The sequence below is a fragment of the Melanotaenia boesemani genome, chromosome 11 (assembly GCF_017639745.1).
Source record: "Melanotaenia boesemani isolate fMelBoe1 chromosome 11, fMelBoe1.pri, whole genome shotgun sequence".
Lineage (NCBI taxonomy): Eukaryota > Metazoa > Chordata > Actinopteri > Atheriniformes > Melanotaeniidae > Melanotaenia > Melanotaenia boesemani.
The window spans coordinates 25,820,675-25,839,172 of NC_055692.1; the positions used below are offsets into that span (position 1 = coordinate 25,820,675).

At 37.7% G+C, this 18,498-nt stretch overlaps 1 protein-coding gene across 1 annotated transcript in view; it reads left to right on the forward strand.

The window, feature by feature from the left end:
* The window catches only part of si:dkeyp-14d3.1 (transmembrane protein 132C), a 135,194-nt gene that overhangs the window by 5,146 nt on the left and 111,550 nt on the right, over positions 1-18,498 (forward strand). The window lies entirely within an intron of this gene.

An 18,498-nucleotide genomic window follows, 5' to 3' on the forward strand; every position in this document is an offset into this window, starting at 1 on the left:
TTAAGTCCTACAGAACAGACACAGGTCCCAAAGGGTAAAGTGTTCTCTGATGATAATCAATATTTCCTCCCATCCACATGTATTCCTTATACATATGGTCACTGTCCTTTAAGGTTTTAATAATGCATTTGACAGTTTAGTTAATCTTAGTAGTTTGAGAAATCTCCTTTATTGTTTTCTTACTTGATGTATGCTCTATAACAGAGTAACATCTTTTCTGTGACCACATCATGTGTCCTTGAACATATTTGTTTAAGAAAAGAGAAGCAGCTAACTGCATCAGTTAGGGTTAAATAGCTTTTTGCCAGCTGGAACATATTAATCACTGCATAAATTGTTCAATGGGAGGCTTTTCCCTATTTGCTTAGTTAAATCCATGTGGTGACTTTTCTCATTTTGGACCAGGCAGTGTAGATTAATTGGATCATTAAAGTAATCAGTATTCATTCACTCAATCATCATTCATTACTAGGAGGTCACTTGACAGATAATATTCATGCCTTGTCTTCATTTGCTTGTAATACTAAAGAAAATAATTAATATATGAGAGGTTTGAATTATGTGCTTTTAATTCCCTCATCATCCCTTTCATGACTAGAATTTGGTAAACATCAGCGGCAGTTTTCTGGCAGGCATAATGACCTCTGAAAGGGACAGCCTCCTGTGGTAACATATGTGATGCTCTGAAAGCATACTTATTCAATGATGTAATATTTCTGTAACAGAAGAACTGTCACTTAAACATTACTTTCTCAGTAGTAGTGATCATTCGCACTGATTTCAGTTCTCAAACGTAATCCTTGATGTTCTCTTAAGTTTTCTTGCTCACACGTCTTCAATGTCAATGTCCCAGCATAACATCACAGATTAATTTCATCCAGTTATGACTATAAAGATACAACAAAAACACCCAAAGAAAGATTGTCATGCCCACTGTGCAGACATTTAAAAAGTTTCAAGATGTTATATTTAACTCCCTGCATATAATAGCCTTTAGAAAATCCCCATACATTTGTTCATATTATTACTTGCTCCCTTTCTGTAAATGTTTTGTCCCTTTTTTTGGATGATTTAAATATTTTCATTATGCCTGAAAGGGAAGGAAGAAAAAGGCATTTCACAGTGTTTATTATTTGAAAGCTACTGAATCATGGGATATGCAAGAACACCAGAACAAGAAGTGGATTATGGTTTTATTCAATAATGCATTAATAAAATGTCATTAGCCTGTGAGCTTTCTCTGGAAACAAAAACTGCTAAGACAGCATTGCACAATATTAGATATTTATGTAATATATTCTGCATTAGGGCTTGAGCAATATAAATACACTCCAGAACTAAATTTTCTTGCAAACACATATGTGAGAACTGAAATAAGATGGATATTTCTGCAAATACTTAAAAGATTGCAAACTCTACAGATAAAAAGTATTTTTCATATGGCTATCTTTCATGTCAACAGAGATGTATCTGTAACTTCAGCTTTCTTTAGGCGTATTTGAGCTGAAAAAATAACAAAGATCTGTCTTTGCATCTGCAAGAGTGCATTTGGTTGTGTGCGGGACTGTCATCACCTTTAGGAGGCATCAAACCTTAATGCATTAAAGGCAATGATCTGACAGGTACATACTCTCAAGGCCCATTGACTTCTTTGTGTTGTGGCTGATTGATAGTTGAGATTATGTTTAAATGGGAGTCGTGCATTTCTTTATGATTCACAGTGCTGCATTCAGTAGAATGCTTAACAACAGCTTTAAAACTACCTCTGAATTTTGATTTTAAAAATCTATTAGTTCTATCCCTTGAGCAGTCCGTTCTGTTTGTGAATAATTACTGCCGTCTGCTGTTTGTTGTGCACACTCTGTGATACAAACCAATATACGGCTGCATGACGAATGAATTATGGTTGATGTAAAGGTGTTTCTGACACAGCACATTTTATACCTCAGAAAGAAAAAGCATTAGTCTAAGATAATGTTAAAATAATCTCCATAAGAAGTCAGCATATCATCGTAGGTGGTGCTGCTCTGGGCTTTTTCTTTAGCATGACATCACAGAGAGAGCGTTCAAATTGATGCAGCTGGTGTGAAAGAGAGTTAAAGTCACCCTCCAAAGGTTGGTGGTCTTTGTGGGATGTGATTTCTTTTGCTGCTTTGATTTCAAAGACAACACTCAACAGAAATACCTCTACAAAATAATCATGCTTTCATTAGCTACAACTGAGTTGAATTCTAAAAGACCTCGAGTACACTTTAACCATTGGCTAGATGGTCCTTGATGTAATTGGAATGCCAGTATATGTGTGTGTCTCCAATCAGTCTTAACACAATCACTGGTTCCTAATCAGTGAAAAGGTAATGGCTACCTCAGAGTACAATCAGTGCAAAAGTTAAGTCTGAAAGGGGTGGCTGTATCTTAATGAAGTCCCCTGAGTGAGTCTGTGCGACTGTATTTGTAGAGAAAAAACAAGAAATTCCTTGTGTGAGCAGTAACTAGGGCTGACTTACTTTTTATTTGTTGTGATTTTCAAAAACAGATGAAGCATAGACACATTTTCATGCTGCCTTTTTTGCATTTGCTGTTCAGAAGCCTCCAGTCCTTGTCTTTTTGGCAGCTCTGCAGCGCTCATGCTGCTTTGTTTCTCTCCTGACAGGGGACAGTTAGCTGATGACAAGCAGGGATTACAGATGTCCAGTCAAAACACAGACAGTGTGGCAGTAGTGAATAGTTGGTCCTGTGGAGCTCAGTGGTGTCACTCTGGCCTGTACATGCAGCCACAGCCCGCTTTGAGTCACTATCTGGGCCTGCAGATTCCTCTCTTAACCCAGAGGCCCTCAATTTCACAGTAATCGGAAAGACCCACCCCGAGCTGAGACAGAATGACCCCAATGATAATGAAGGATTAGCCTTAAAAAATATTACAGTTTAATTTAAACTGGGAATAAAACTGTATAAGGCTGTTTAATGGAAGACTGAATGCTGTCTTGTCCCTTCACTCAGAATTTTGATTAGTTTTATCAGTGTTTTGTTAACCCCGCATGACTTGATGGAAGGTATTTTAGATTGAACCAGACTGAAATATTTAATCAAACTTGTGCAGATGTTCATGGTGCTCAAAGATGAAACATAATGACTTTGATGAACCTTGACATCATTAGCAGGTCAGTACGCTCATGTTTTCTTTAGAAAAGCTCAGCATCAGCTGGGTGAATTGGTACAGATTTTATACAGACCGTCATGGTGATAATCAGCACATGAACCTGATGTTTTTGTGTAAGAATGGTAAATAGATGTCAGTTTATCCCATCTACCAGGTCAGTTATTAAATATGTTCAAAGGTTTGGTTTATAACCAAATATTTGCAACAGAAATCTCATTTTCATCAGACTGACATTGGTAAATGTTTCACAGGCTCCGTATCAGTATGTTGGCATTGTACATCCTTATGTTCCCACATAAACTTGTAGGTTTTTACACACAGTTTTACAATATTTTACTCAGTTTCATGAATTAAATCCCAGGGATACATGTTGTTAAATGTAATGGATTTAAATATTTAGAAATAAAAGCTGGAGGCAGATTATTGACTGCTGAAGGTGGGTGAGTAAAAACCTTAGAATTGACACAAAACTTTATTAACAGGCAGTGAAAGGAGATTTCTAGTAGTTTAATTGACATCCTTTAAAAGCTTTGTACAATGTCAGTAGATAATAGGTGTAATACCATTGAAGTGTGCTATGAATTCGTAACAATGGTAGAAAACAGTTATTCTTTCACTTCAGTCTACTCCTGGCTCGACCCACTGCCAATGATGAGGGCTTTGATATGACTGACTGAAGACGTGCTAAGTAATTGCTTCTGTATGCCTGAGATGAGCACGAACTAGCAGTTTGCAGGAGCTTTTTAGTCCTGCTGGGTTGCGTTTGATTACTATTTGCTGTCTTGTTTAATGCTGTTTTTGTGCATTCTTGCTGAACCTTGAAGATTGTTGTGTGAAGGCTGTAATTAGATGTTCTGGGAGTATGGCAAGTGCAGAAATTTAAAGTGATGTAATTGGTGCTCCATCCTTAATTGCACATGCCATGTGTTAACCAGCAAACGTGAAGCAACCACAAGTAGTTTTTTTTTTTTTTTTTTTTTTTTTCTAAATTAGCCTAAATTTGGGGTGACTCTACCGGGTATTATTTTTACACTGCAGAATGCCTAAATCTAGCATATACATATATTTCTGTGACAGAAACTCTTACATCCATAAAAAATATATAATGGGGGGGAAAAACAGTAGTGAAAAGAAATGAGAAAAGTGCAGTCCAATAAGTCTATAAGGGCATATATTAAAACAGAGTATACCATATATATTTATACATCTCAAAACATATTTGAGATCTGACCTGCATGTCAACCAAGCAATGTCTGCTCAAATGAGAAATACCTCTGTAAAGATATTGTGAGCTGACCAGCAGAGAGAGCTGGGTTAATCTCTCAGATAGCAGTCTCCTGTGAATGAAGACAAATGAAAAGTGAAGAATTCCTGTGTTTCTGCATTATGACTCAGTAGTCACTAACTGAGACCAATGCTCAGAATCTAAAATCCGAATTACAGCTCCGTTCTTGCACAAAAACACACGGTATGTAAAACCTGAGAAGAGGTGAATTCTGCAAGAGTCTGGTGTTGCATACATTTTCACAGAATTAAACTTGATTTGTATTAGCTACATTTCTTTCTGTTTTAAAAAAAATATAGCTGCATGGTCACAACTGGGCAAAGCGATACCCAGACAGCTGACTATTAAACTACAGTTTAATCATATGTGCTATGACTGGACCAAGTATCCATGTTTATACAGCTCACAAAGATAATTCTATATATTTCATATTATCCACTGATCCTCTGATTCAGAAGTGTCTCTTGCTGAATAAAAATCACACATTAATGAACAACAGTCTTGCTCAGACAGATGTCTGCTTAATTGGATTTTTTGAGAAGTTAATAAATAATTAATATGGACCAATGTTTAGAGCAAACTATATAAAACAAGTGATGGTTTCTGTCTTTTTTGGTGTGAGGGTATCATGGACTAATTACTAATTTTAGCAATATTGTGTGAAGTTATTTTACATATATTTTCCTGATGACATTCAGTTGTACTCAAGTATTTCTTTATTTGCAAGTACTTTGCTGCTGTAATAAATAAGATTATTTTTGTTGTTTATTTATTTATTTTGCAGTCCGGTATTATAAGACGTACAGTATATAGCACTTTTAACAAAGGAAATGACCACAGTCAAAGTTCAAATGCATTAAATTGCAATGCTTACTTCCTTGGTCAGGTGTAGAGGCAGGTAAATTTGGTCCTAGGGAGCTGCATCCTGCAGGTTTTAAAAGTGTTCCTGCTCGAACACACCGGAGTTAAATCAAATAGATCCAAAAGTTTATCAAGTTCTGCTCACTCTTTCATTTAAATTTCTTATAAAACTTGCAGGACTGCGGCTCTTTAGGACCAAACTTGCCTACTCCTGGAGAATGGAGTGGATTTATAAGTGGAAACAGATTTATTAGAATTGTGCTGCTCGCTGTAATGGCAGCTGTCTTGCAGAGGCAGAATGAGCCAGGAGAGGTAACCTCTAAAATTGTTAAAGAATTTGTGATAACATATTGCTCAACTTGATTATTTACTGCTTTCTGTAAATGATGGAGCTTGTAGAAAGCTTTTTAATATATTTTCTATGTTACCATGAATTGATGGGATTCATTTTCTCTGTCTGAACATAAATACTTTCTCCAAGCCAACAATATGAACAAAGCTGATGGATTTTTTTTTTATCAGACAGATTAAGCAGAGAAGTTGTATAAGGTTTTATAGATCGTTTCTTACTTTTTTTGTCAGCCACAATCAGGTACAAAACCAATCCAAAATTTTAATTTAAAACAATCATCATCAGAACAATTTTATGCTGTCTAAATCTTTCAATGATCACAGTGTTTTGCACATCTTCTCTGATAAACTTTTATGCAATATATCGCCTGTTTCTTACAAGCAGTTCATAGTCTTCATCAGACACAGATGAAAGTTGGATGGCACAAAATAACACAGTTCAGTGGGTGGTCATAAGTCATGAGCCACTGCACAAAATCTACAAACATGATTTAAGAAAACAACTTGATTGGCATAAAAGACAATGTTATAAATAGACTGAGTTTTCTCTCTCAAGCCTGTATCTGGTATTCTGATTGAATAATTTGCAGGAATTTGATGGTTGAACAAGGATTAATTGACTGTTCTTTTCATATTATTTTCTTATATTTACAGCGTATATACAATCAGTTGCCCCATTCCTTTGCTTTTCATCAGAGTTCAGTCCAGCATTAGTTAGTCTAAGACAAAAAGAGATGCTGCAGTGCTGCCTGCGGAGGATTAATTTAAACTATGGGTTTTAGTTTTACCTGTACAGCAGCTTTGCATCAATTAAATGTTTGTAGAACTAAAATTATAATTAGCTTGTGTTTTTTTTTTACCTGTTATTTTCAAATAGAAAGCTCACATCCATATTGCTCAGGAGGGATCATGTAGCAAGTTCGTTGAACGAGTTGCTGTCAATCACTGAAAGAAGGTTCAGTGTGGCTTCTGGACAGGAAGACTTCAAATACTAAAGACTACTAAATACTAAATACTAGCGTTGCTAGTTGGAAGTCTTTCTTTTAAAAAATAAACAAAATTTACAAGTGGTGTGGAGGCTCTCAGGTTTTTGTTCTGATCTAGTCTGAAAGAGAAACATTTCTCTCCTCTTGGGTTGATAGCTTTCTTTCTCTGGGTTAAAAAAGAGTAGTTTAGTTTCTGTTCTGACAGATTTTAGGTTTAAACTGCAGAGTTAAAGCTAGTCCATCGGGAACTGTAATGAAAGCTCTTTTCAGAGAGGAATGAAGCCATGTGGGGTGAATGACCCCTTATTCCTTTATGGAAATAGAAAATCATATATATATTTTTTCTAGGCCCATAAGATTAACAGATTCAGAATAAATTAGGACTGACTCTGCTATAGGCCTGTTCATATTATATTAATGTCGCCAGATCCCAATAAAAAAGAAATAACATGTTACTAAGGAATGATGATAGATCTGAATGGATTCAGGCTTGTTGGTTAAGGTATAAATATAAATAGGCTTTTGTATCGTTACCCTAGTGGTTTTATCTTTTCTCCTTTAGTACAGGTTAATGCAGCACATGACACTTGGAGACAGGACAACAAAGATAGACCTTGACCTGTTTCCTGCAATGGATCAAAGAAGATGGATCCTAAGAACATTACGAACATACATGTACAGAGGGCAAAATCAGCCGTTGCTTTTCTGCAGTTCTAAAATAATGAGAATAAGCACAGAATCATTGACATGTACTGTTTTCTGGGGGAATACATTAAACACTTGTGGCTCAGGATTAATATGTGCTGTAACAGTCTGATGCAGCTTATGTTGTTCGGCTGCCAACCGACAGATCTCATATGATGGGGGTTCACACCAGTGCTTGGATGTACCAGCAAGACATGGTTCAAAGCAATCCATGTTTTGATGTAAACTCAAATATACAAACTGATGGGCGAATGAATGCAGAGAAAAAGATAACACTTTTTCTCTGCATTCATTCGCCCATTCAGACCCGAGGCAGCAACTAAACAAGCTAATTGCCATATATAAGTCACATCTGGTCCTTATGGGTTATAGCAAAAGCACAGCATGCAGAACCATTTTTTATTAGATTAAAGCTATTTTGCATTTCATGACATTTCTTCTTCCAGACTAGAAAACATCCAAGAAACACATTTAAGTGTTTAATTATGTTACAGTTTGTCTACCGGAGGTTTGTGTGAATAACCCAATTAAATGTTTTTTTTTTCTTTTTTTGTTTTTTTTATACTTTACCTGATTTATTACATTCCCAAAAATATGTTAAATGTTGTTGATTATTTATTCATTTATTTTATTCTTGCTGTTGACAGTATATTCTTTATGGAGTGATTAAAAAAACAATCTAAAATCTTTTTAGTAAAGAAAACTGTAATTTGTCAATGATAGGGAATGTTGAGACACTACACAGTGCACATTACTAGAAATGTATGTAAATCAGCAGCTATTATAATGACTGATACCTTTACATCTTTAAACAAACATTTTAGAAAAGTTGGCAGACCAAAATTGATTGTTTACATATAGATCTGAGTAGTTTTCGTTGACATAGATTTGTTACAAAGAAATCTGCATTATCTCCCCTTAAAACTAAGCATTAAAAGTTTTTTTTCTCCCCTTTTTTAGTTCTTTTTTATTAGCTACAAACACCCAGCAGCTGTTTTTTCTCTTTACATGAAAGTTCACAGTGAGTTCAGCCAATTCTGCAAGAACTCCCACCAAAATATGTCTCTGCATTTCTTTGACTGACAACTCACAGGCTTAATTTACAGCTTACCAGGGGCTCATCAACTCTTCTACTCATTTCCCACCACATCGTTTCGGTGTTGCTGCTTCTCTTTGTGCACTTTGTGAACATCTTGCTTCAGCTGAAACGTCTTCATGTTATGAAGATGCTTGTTTAACCTTGGAAAAGTTTTCCTGGGAAATTAGTTGAATGCCACATTCATTCATATTAAGCACTCACAGTGCAAGGTATGATCCGGTTGCAAAGAAAGCTTAGAAAAGAAAAAGCCCATATAGCATTCATAAGCAGATACAACATAATCAGACTTATAGCAATGTGGTTGAGCAGGTGAATTAAGCCTTGTGAGCAAATGTTCAAATTTATCATTCAATATTTGAGCTTTAAAAGAGGTTTTTGGAGCGAATATGGTTACTTAAGAGGGCCCCTAACCATGAAGAGACACTATACTAAACATCCCTTTCATTGAGAAAGTAAATGGATTTAGAAGAAAACTGATCCTCTATTTTGATTACATGAAGTTTTACTGTGACCCTGAAATGCATCATATTTTGGCCTGAAGAAAGTTTGTTTGTTTGTTTATTTATTTAAGTGGGCTATAGTTGTACATGTATTTGCATGGTTTTTAAAATTGTTATCATTATTATTTTCATTATTTTTGTTTTTTTTATTAATGTGTCTTGGCCCAGAGAGGAGAAAAAGATGTTTTGACTTGACATCCCTCTTTATCACTAGAAGCAGGTGCTTATTACTCACACTCATCAGACAGAAGCTGCAGCATTACATAAATTTAAACCTTGCTGTGATTCCTTCAGTAGGTGGTCAAAAGTTGGATTTGTGTGCGCTTGTTGTTATGTCCTCTCAGAGGAAAATCACCATTAAACGTCTCTTCACTCACAAAGAGCCTGACTGACTCTGCTCTCGGAGCAAGTCTGTATTTAGCTTGATTTATGACATCGTTTTGCAATGAAGGCCAGTGTGAGGGAAAAGATTCATTAAGAAGCACAGTTTATGTTTTAAACAAGTCCGGAGGGGCTACGGGAATACAGATTGACACATAGATGTGTGCTTGTTTCATCCTCCCAACTAAAGCCAGAACCTCTCAGCCCCCTCTTTTTTAGCCTTGCACACTGGATGGCACAAAGGCAGTTTTGTCCTCGGCCTGCAGGATGCCCTGAGTCCTTTCCACTCACTCCATAGTATCCTGCTGTGACAACACTGCTCTAGACATATTAGACCTCCTTGCAGCACCTGGGGGCCATTCTCAGCCTCCCTTAATGTCATCCCCACTGACCTTCCCAACCACTAGCAGCAGCCACCTATTTGGTTTCATGTTTTCCATCTACAACTTTTTCAAATAGGCCAGCGGCACGACATTGCGGTGTTTACTCTTTATCGGTCGATACTCTTTAATCCCTGAGATGATGCTTTCTCTCATGAACTCAAAATAGCTCTTCCTCCTCCCCAGTGAAGCCACAGGCCCATTACTCTTTATTAGCTCTTATCGTCTTAAATGTGGCCATCCATTAGAAGCGTGGCAACAAACATCCCCAGCTGGTCCCTCAGAAAGCTGCCAACACACACACACACACACACGCACACGCACACACACAAATTAGAACTGACCTTTTATTAAGAGCATTTATATTGCTTTGAATTCAGCTCATGTTGGAGATAAAGGAAAACTAACCTGCAAAGCATATTCCCTTCAAGGATTTCAAACCTTGCATTGTGGCTGTGTCTCTGTCCTCCATGACTTGAGCTTCCCCAGCTGAGCAGACTCCACATACCTCTATCTGCCTGAATGATTTCTTTTCTATGGAGGCTGACATGAAGTAATGCCATACTGTGTTGTGTATCGATTCCTATACCAGTCTTTCTTTCTTGAATTTCTTTGTGTCTCAAAAGCATAAATCATCCACAAATGATCCTTGAAGGAAATATTGTATTTATTATTCTTGACGCATGGTCACAAATTCAATAGCCTTTATTAATTGAACATGGTGAGAAATATGATGTGGGTAATTTAATGGGACTGGAGAGCTTTCTCTCATCCCTCATATTTAAGGCCGTCCTGTTTAGCATTCACAGCAAAGTGCGAGACTGATTCAGGGTTGCAAGTCAGGTCAAAGAGTGTAATCGTAAACTTTGGCAAACAGCGTTTATCTGTCATCTTTTCAGCGTGATTAGATGTTTTCAGTTCTTAGAAAATCACATGTAGACTACCAGCATCTTCTACTTTTTCCAGCTTTCTGTGCTCATTCCTCAAATCGTGTCTCTCTTGACATGTGTGATGAAGCAGAAAGATCAGGAACCGAACCACTGGCCACACAGGCAGCCGTTTACTACTGTCCCCACCTACATCACTGCAGTCAGGAGTGGGCAGCAGGAACGTGGCCTCCTTGCTGGTGTTCTTTGTTGTGACTGTTCATTTACTGAGCCTCAGTGTGTGTGAAAGCCTCTCTTTGCTCTGCCAGTCCCATTCCAGCTCTACATATCGTAGCGTTAAGCCTTGGTTGTAGGATGAGTGAGTCTGTTCTGCTTGGCCTGTCAGCACTCATCTGGGACCTGCCTCTCTCTTGTGCACACCTCTGCATAGCTTTCCGTGTCTGACAGAAAAAGAAAATGGAAAGCTTAAATTGACTGGATATGCAAGAGTGGCATATTTCGTTTTAGTATTTATAAGTGACAACTAAAGTAATTGGAGATAAAATATTTTGTAAGGGCATTACATACTGCATGTCTGTATACTGCTTCAGAAAGTAGATTACACAGAACATAGACCAGCGCTGACAGAGATTCCAAATCAATTTCCTCTGAGCGACTCATAAATTGACTTTCACTGTGTTATGGCCAGAGCGAAAGCCTGTGCTTGTTAAGTCCCAGGGTGATTTCATTTGTCAAAAAACATCTTGTTTTACGGGATTGGGCTACCCTAGAATAATGAGAGAGATGTAGTCTACCTGAGCTGCAGCAGTCACTAGTTTGCCCTCAAGAGCTGTGCTAACATGCAAAAGTATCATTCTGCATTGTGTTGCTGGCTAACACTGACCAAAAGAAGATTAGATATATAGATAGAATCCAAAATGTCAGCCTCATTTTGCCAGGAGATGACAAGCTGGAGGCTCATCGAACTCATGATGGTGAATGTCACAGAATACTGTGACAATATATCCATTAGCTGTTGAGATATTTTAAATCAGGATGAAAATAGCTGCCTGGTGAACAGATTAATGTCATCTTCACAGCAAAGCATCCCCAGTGCTGCAGGTGTTAGACACATGGAGCTGTCATTTTTCCCATTCAACAATAATAAAATGATGCAACCATCCTTTGTATTTGACGAATGCTGCAATAACCGAGGTGTCATCAGCAAGAGGTTCCTGCTCCAACAGGCAAAACTCCGCCTCAGCTGTTTCCACATAGAGAAAAAATTGGAAATGAATAAAGATATTCAAACATTTGAATTCATAAGGCTCAGCAAAATGTTGGCTCTGGTTTTACACTTTAATGCCACACAATAGAAAAATTTAATTATACATGATGTGGATCATAAAGTAGATGCTGAAACAGACTTTTTTTTCTCAGCTGAAGTATCATTAGTGTGCTTTTATCTTTCCATTTCTCTTGCAGCTTAAAGCTTTATTTATTCCTAACACCTCCCACCAAAGAAATACAATAAGCTAATTTTATATCTTATAACATAGCATGTAGATATAAAAGTTACTGCGGGGTAACTGCAGTTACACAGCTGTCACACAAACACAGAGTATGAGATATTAACAACAAGCAAGCCCAAGTTTGCCAGCTGCTGGGTTTGGCATTATAATCACTTAGACAAAGGTAAAATCAAATATACAGAAGCATACAAGTTCATTTACTTGAGTTTGTAGTGGTCTGACTACAGTACAGTTTTAAGGGCCAAATTCAGGGCCAAAAAAATGGGACAAGCAATTGGCCCTGGCATTTTGGCCCAGACCAGCCCATATACGATCATGCACACTACAAATCTTTGCACTCCTTTAAACATTAAAATCAACATAATTCAGTTAGATCCAGAACTATTGGACTCTGTGGTAAAGAGACAAACAGCTGCATCAGTGTTAACATCTGGACTAATGTACAGGGTAAATAAATAAAAAAAAAATCTTAGAGTGTTTTATTTCTCTACACAGAAGCCTTTAACACATTCAAGATGATGCCAAATTCAGATTTTTAAAATGCCACCACTAATAACTTTGTTTCTGGACCCCTGATTATAAAAATTCTAAATGTAAGGCTTGAAAACTATCACAGCCTTCCCGAATAAAGAGGATTTGTGCTGGATTTGGTGACAAGGCCCCAACATGCCCAAAATCAGGATCTCTTGCTGAGATGATGCCGTATTCTGATTTTTATGGTGTGAGCAATAACTTTGTTGTTTAGGCATTAATGTAAAAAAAAATTATACATTAATTCCACAGATTATTCTCTTTGCATTACTGCAATAATTTTGACATCCCAATTAAAAATATCAGCACTGATATCAGTATCAATGATACTAGCCCTTTATTTACTCTGTCGGATCAATACCAAATCTTGTAGTATTGCACACCCCTAGTAGTTATTTAGATTTGTAGTTCTTGAAACAATATACTTGTACTGATATGTCAAGATCGTAATTTGTATTAAATCTTCTATTTATTTCCATTTAGTCATTTTAACTTAGTAACTCCTAATTTTAGTTTTACTGTATGACCCTTTTTGGGTGTCATTGAGTTGTAGTTCTGTTTTTGCTCATGAAGACAGGGTCTTAGCAGTTACAAAACAGTTTTCATTAAAATGTAATTTTTGCTAATATTATTTAGTAGGTGGTTATTATTGTACTGCAGGTCCCTCTTCTGCTGCCAGAACAGCTCTGCTTAAACATGGCACCTCTGGGGGAACCTTGTTGTGTCTGGCACATGGATGTTTTAGTCCTGTGGGTTTGCAGGGTCTTTTCTGAATGGATAAAATTCCTTCTAGCACATCCTGTCATGATCCAGATCTGGGGAATTTTTGAGACTGATGAGCACCTTTGGCTTATTTTCATATCTCTTGAGCCTGAATTCCTCAGCAAAGATTTGAAAAACAAAAAAAGGCATGTGCCACAATATCAACTGCTACCCATAATTTTGCACAATTAACAAAACCTAATTTTGTTAAAGGGACAGTAGCTACTGTATCAGATTTATGAAGAATAATTTGATCATTTGGACTCTTGTAGTAGAATTGTGATGTTGGTGGTGACTGACATGACGTCTCCTTATTGAAGGGTTAGTTTGGAACTAAACTAGTGTGTCATACCACCACAGTCATGCATTAATAAAACTAATTTATCATGGCAGAATCAGCAAACGTTCTGTTCTGTGAAGCAAAATCAGTGTTTATATCAGTGTCTGGTGACTCTGGCCTTAGAGAGGTAAGAAGGAAATAACAGCTTTAGTTTCCCATCGAAGAGGCTTTTTTTACTTCATAAAACCAATGTTCTTTTTTCAGATTTTTAGCAACCAAAATTCAAGTGTGCCAACCAGTCTTGTGTACCTCATTAAAATGCAAAGAGCTTTGGGTGTTTGCTTGGTTGCAGCCATTTTTAGGTGGATGATATGCACACCAGTGACAGCAGTCATCACTGTGTGCTACACTCAAGTCATGACAAAATTTTAATAACTGGTGATTTTAATCTACACATTTTTAACAGCTCTGATCCTTATGGAAGAGAGTTTTTAAACCTTTTAGACAGCATGGATTTCAAACAACTCGTCACACAGCCGACTCATAACAGAGGACGCACCCTGGACTTGGTCATTACGTATGGCCTGTCCACGGGTGTGTCCTCTGTTGTTGACCTGGCTGTGTCTGACCACTACTGTGTGTTTTTTAACATCACCAGTTTTAGGCAGCGGGAGGCCCCAGTGAGAACTGTGAGGAAGCGATATATTACTTCTGAAGTGGCTGCAAATTTTATTAACATTTTACATCATACCTCTGCTCAGTTTTTACCTGCATCCAGTGATTTTATTGTTGATCATTTTAACTGCAAACTTAAATCCGCTATTGATGCTGCTGCTCCACTAAAAACAAAATCTATAAAAGGTAAACCCAAATCACCATGGATAAATGAGAGCATCAAAGAAATAAAAAGGAAATGCAGGAGAGCCGAACGAAAATGGAGAAAAACTAAATTAAACATCCACTTTGAGATTTTTCATGAACAACAGTACATCTATAATAATGCAGTAAAACAAGCAAGAACCCTCCATTTTTCAGACCTTATTGCACAAAATAAAAATAACCCCAGATTCCTTTTTAGAACAATAGATAATTTAATAAACACAGATTTTAATAAGTCCTCCATGCCAGCATCAGAGGCTGCATGTGAGGACTTTTCAGACCACTTCAGAGGTAAAATCAGTGCTATCAGATTGAATCTTTTATCTCAACAATATGTTGATTTTAACATATCTGAAGCATTTTTACCGGAGGAAACACTGGAGAGTTTTGTCCTGGTTGATGCAAAGATGCTTGGTCGGGTTTTCTCCCAGCTAAAGCCAACTACCTGCCTTTTAGACCCAATTCCCACATCTCTTTTAAAAAGGTTTTATGGTTTCTTTGAGCCTGAGCTTTTAAACATAGTAAATTACTCTCTTCAGACGGGTGTCTTCCCATCTGCCTATAAAACAGCGGTGGTCAGGCCCCTTCTGAAGAAGAGTAATTTAGACCCTAACATTCTTGATAACTACAGACCTGTATCCAACTTACCGTTTTTAAGTAAAATGATTGAAAAAGTTGTTTTTAGCCAATTAAATGAGTTTTTAAATGAACAAAGTATTTCAGAAAGATATCAATCTGGTTTTAGGATGAACCACAGTACTGAGACGGCCCTCTTAAAGATTGTTAATGACCTTAGGTGTAACTTAGATGCACAGAAACTTTCTGTTCTGGTGCTGCTGGATCTTAGTGCCGCCTTCGACACAGTGGATCACCACATTTTAATACACAGACTCAGAAGTATGGTGGGCCTCTCAGGCACTGTTCTTAAATGGTTTTACTCCTATCTCACGGATCGTAAATTTTTCGTAAGTATGGATACATGCTCCTCAGGAATCCATGAAATGCAGTGTGGGGTTCCCCAAGGATCAATTTTAGGCCCAATACTTTTTAACCTGTACATGTTGCCACTTGGGGACGTGATCAGGAGACATGGCGTTGCTTTTCACAGCTATGCTGATGATACACAGCTTTACATCGCTGTGTCTCCTGATGACCTAGAACCAGTTAACACCCTTTTAAACTGTATTTTAGATATCAAGTCATGGATGGCAGAGAACTTCTTACAGCTCAACCAGGACAAGACTGAGGTTTTAATTATCGGTCCTGAAGACAAGAGAGGGAGCATCTCATGCAAACTACAAGACTTTAAACTTTCTCAGTGTGTGAGAAATCTGGGTGTTCTTTTTGACTCTGAGCTGAACTTTACTCCACACATTAGAAATGTCACAAAGACAGGCTTTTATCATCTTAAAAACATCGCCAGAGTCCGCCCGTTTCTCTCTCTTGCCAGCACGGAGGTGCTGATGCATGCTTTTATTTTTAGTAAATTAGATTACTGTAATGCCCTGCTCTCTGGTCTTCCCAAAAAGAGTACTTCTAGCTTGCAGTTACTCCAGAACTCAGCGGCACGAGTTCTGACGAGGACCAGGGGGCGGGAACACATTACACCAGTTTTAAAATCGCTGCATTGGCTCCCCGTGCGTTTCAGGATTGATTTTAAGGTTCTCTTACTTGTTTATAAATGTCTTAATGGTCTTGGGCCTTCTTATTTATCTGACCTGCTTTTAGACTATAAACCCTCGAGGACCCTGAGGTCCTCTGGTACCGGCCTTTTGGTCATTCCTAAGGCGAGGACCAAAACACATGGCGAGGCCACATTCCAATATCGTGGCCCTCGCCTGTGGAACGGCCTGCCAGAGGGCCTCAGGTCTGCAGAGACTGTAGATGCTTTTAAAAAGAGGCTCAAGACACATCTTTTTAGTTTAGCTTTTACTTGAACTTCTTAATCATTTAGTTATTTGACTAACAATATTATTAGTTTATTTATTCAGTTATTTTAATTAATCTATTTATCCATTTTGTCTATTTTTATCACTTATCATTTGTATCTTGGTCTTAAATTGACTTTTTAATATATATTAATTTTCTTTTATTGTTCTTATTACGTTGATTTATTTATGCTCTTTTAAGTATCTTATACTGTGTTTTATTTTCAGCTTTTATCTTTTTTATCTTTTATCCTCTAGCTCCGGTGTTCCCTCATGGGGATCCTCCACATCGTGGGCTGTCTCTCCGGCCTGCAGGGTTGTCGCTGCGGGGGTCGACATGGACGGGATGGCTGACGGGCCCTGCATTGCAGTCCTGTGGCTGTGGTGGGGGCCCCCGCCTGCCCCGATCCTGTCGGCTCCTGTGGCGATGGCCTCTGTGGTTGCTGGTGGGGCGCTCATGGTGTGGATGGGTCCCCAAGGTATTGCTTCCTCACAGTGGTGTCAAGCCAATCGTCTTTTATCTTGTCTTTTAGATCTCTCTCTCAAACTTTGTTCTTAAACCGTTTCAGTTAAAGAGACAGGAACTAGAAGGAATAGTTTTAATTCTATGAAAGAAGAGTTGCATCATCTGTTTGTGTTGTGTGTTTGCGCGCTTGGGTGTGTGTGTGTGTGTGTGTGTGTGTGTGTGTGCGTGTGTGAATGTGTGTGATTCAAAATGTAAAGTAGATAGCATTTGTGTTATTCTACTCTTACATTTTTAATATATGTTTTTACATTGTAAAGCACTTTGTATTGCATGATAATGTATGAAAAGGGCTATACAAATAAAGTTTGAATTGAATTGAATTGAATCTCTAATGAAAAACTGCATTTATCAGTCACGGAAATTAGTCTTTTTTTTTTTTTTTTTTGCAGCATTGCATAAGGATGAATGTACTCAGTCATATTTTCCAAGTTGTGTGTATACGTAGAAGCTTTAGCACAATTTAATCCTTCAGCTGTAAACTGTAAGGGCAGTAAATCACATTCCAACTCAGGGAGCAAGGTACTCGATAGGGAGAAGTCTTTGCTTTCACCTTAATTGAGACATGAGGGCTTTGCCATGAGAGTGAATGTAATGTTACAGTTCAGGACCCAGAGGGTAAATTTGTTCCTGACAGTTCTGTCTTTCTGGACTATAACACTTTTCATTTACCAGCAATGGTATGCCTTGTATAGAACAATACCCTATGCCAACAATCGACAGAAAGCTCCCGCTTGTTCATGAAAAATACAAATTGCCATGTATTGTTCAGCTCCTCAGAAGGGTTTCCTATTGTATAATAATGTCTGAATGTATACTGAAAAGGACTGCTTGATTGTTTATGCTGGACCAGTTCTGCTCATGGTTTGAGGTTTGGGCTTTGCCTATTTCTTGCAAACCTACAGTGTATGGGAAAGAGCACTGAGGTCAGCGGAGTACCATGAATCTCAAATTCTTGACTGATTTGTTACCTGTTTGGACACTGATTTACAGGAGTGATCAGTGGAAAGAATTATTTCAGCTACTTGCGTGAAGCTAGGAGTGGGATATGGGAGTGTAATTACAGGGCAAATTGATCTTGAGAAGAAGGTCAAATCCCACTTTTATTGTCATTAAACCATCTTTATGTCTGTTTTGCAGTTCTTCTGCTGAGAACCTGTCCTTGTGCCTGAGATAGCAAAGCTATATGGTGATGTGAATTGTAATTATACATTTAGCTGATATGTAAATGGTCTTTTGGTTTTAAATATCCAAAAGACATTGAACCAAGTTATGTGGTTGGTTTAGATGCTACTTTGCAAACCTAATCTGGGAAGAGGTGCTCTCCTGGGAACCTCCCCAATCTTAAGAACTGGCAAAGTTTTATATATTGGGTCTGATTCAGAAAACCTTGAAAATGACACAGAGCATGTTTCTCACATGATTTTATACCATCATACATTGCACAGAAAGAAACACAACTTGCAATCAAATGTACCTACAGCAGCAC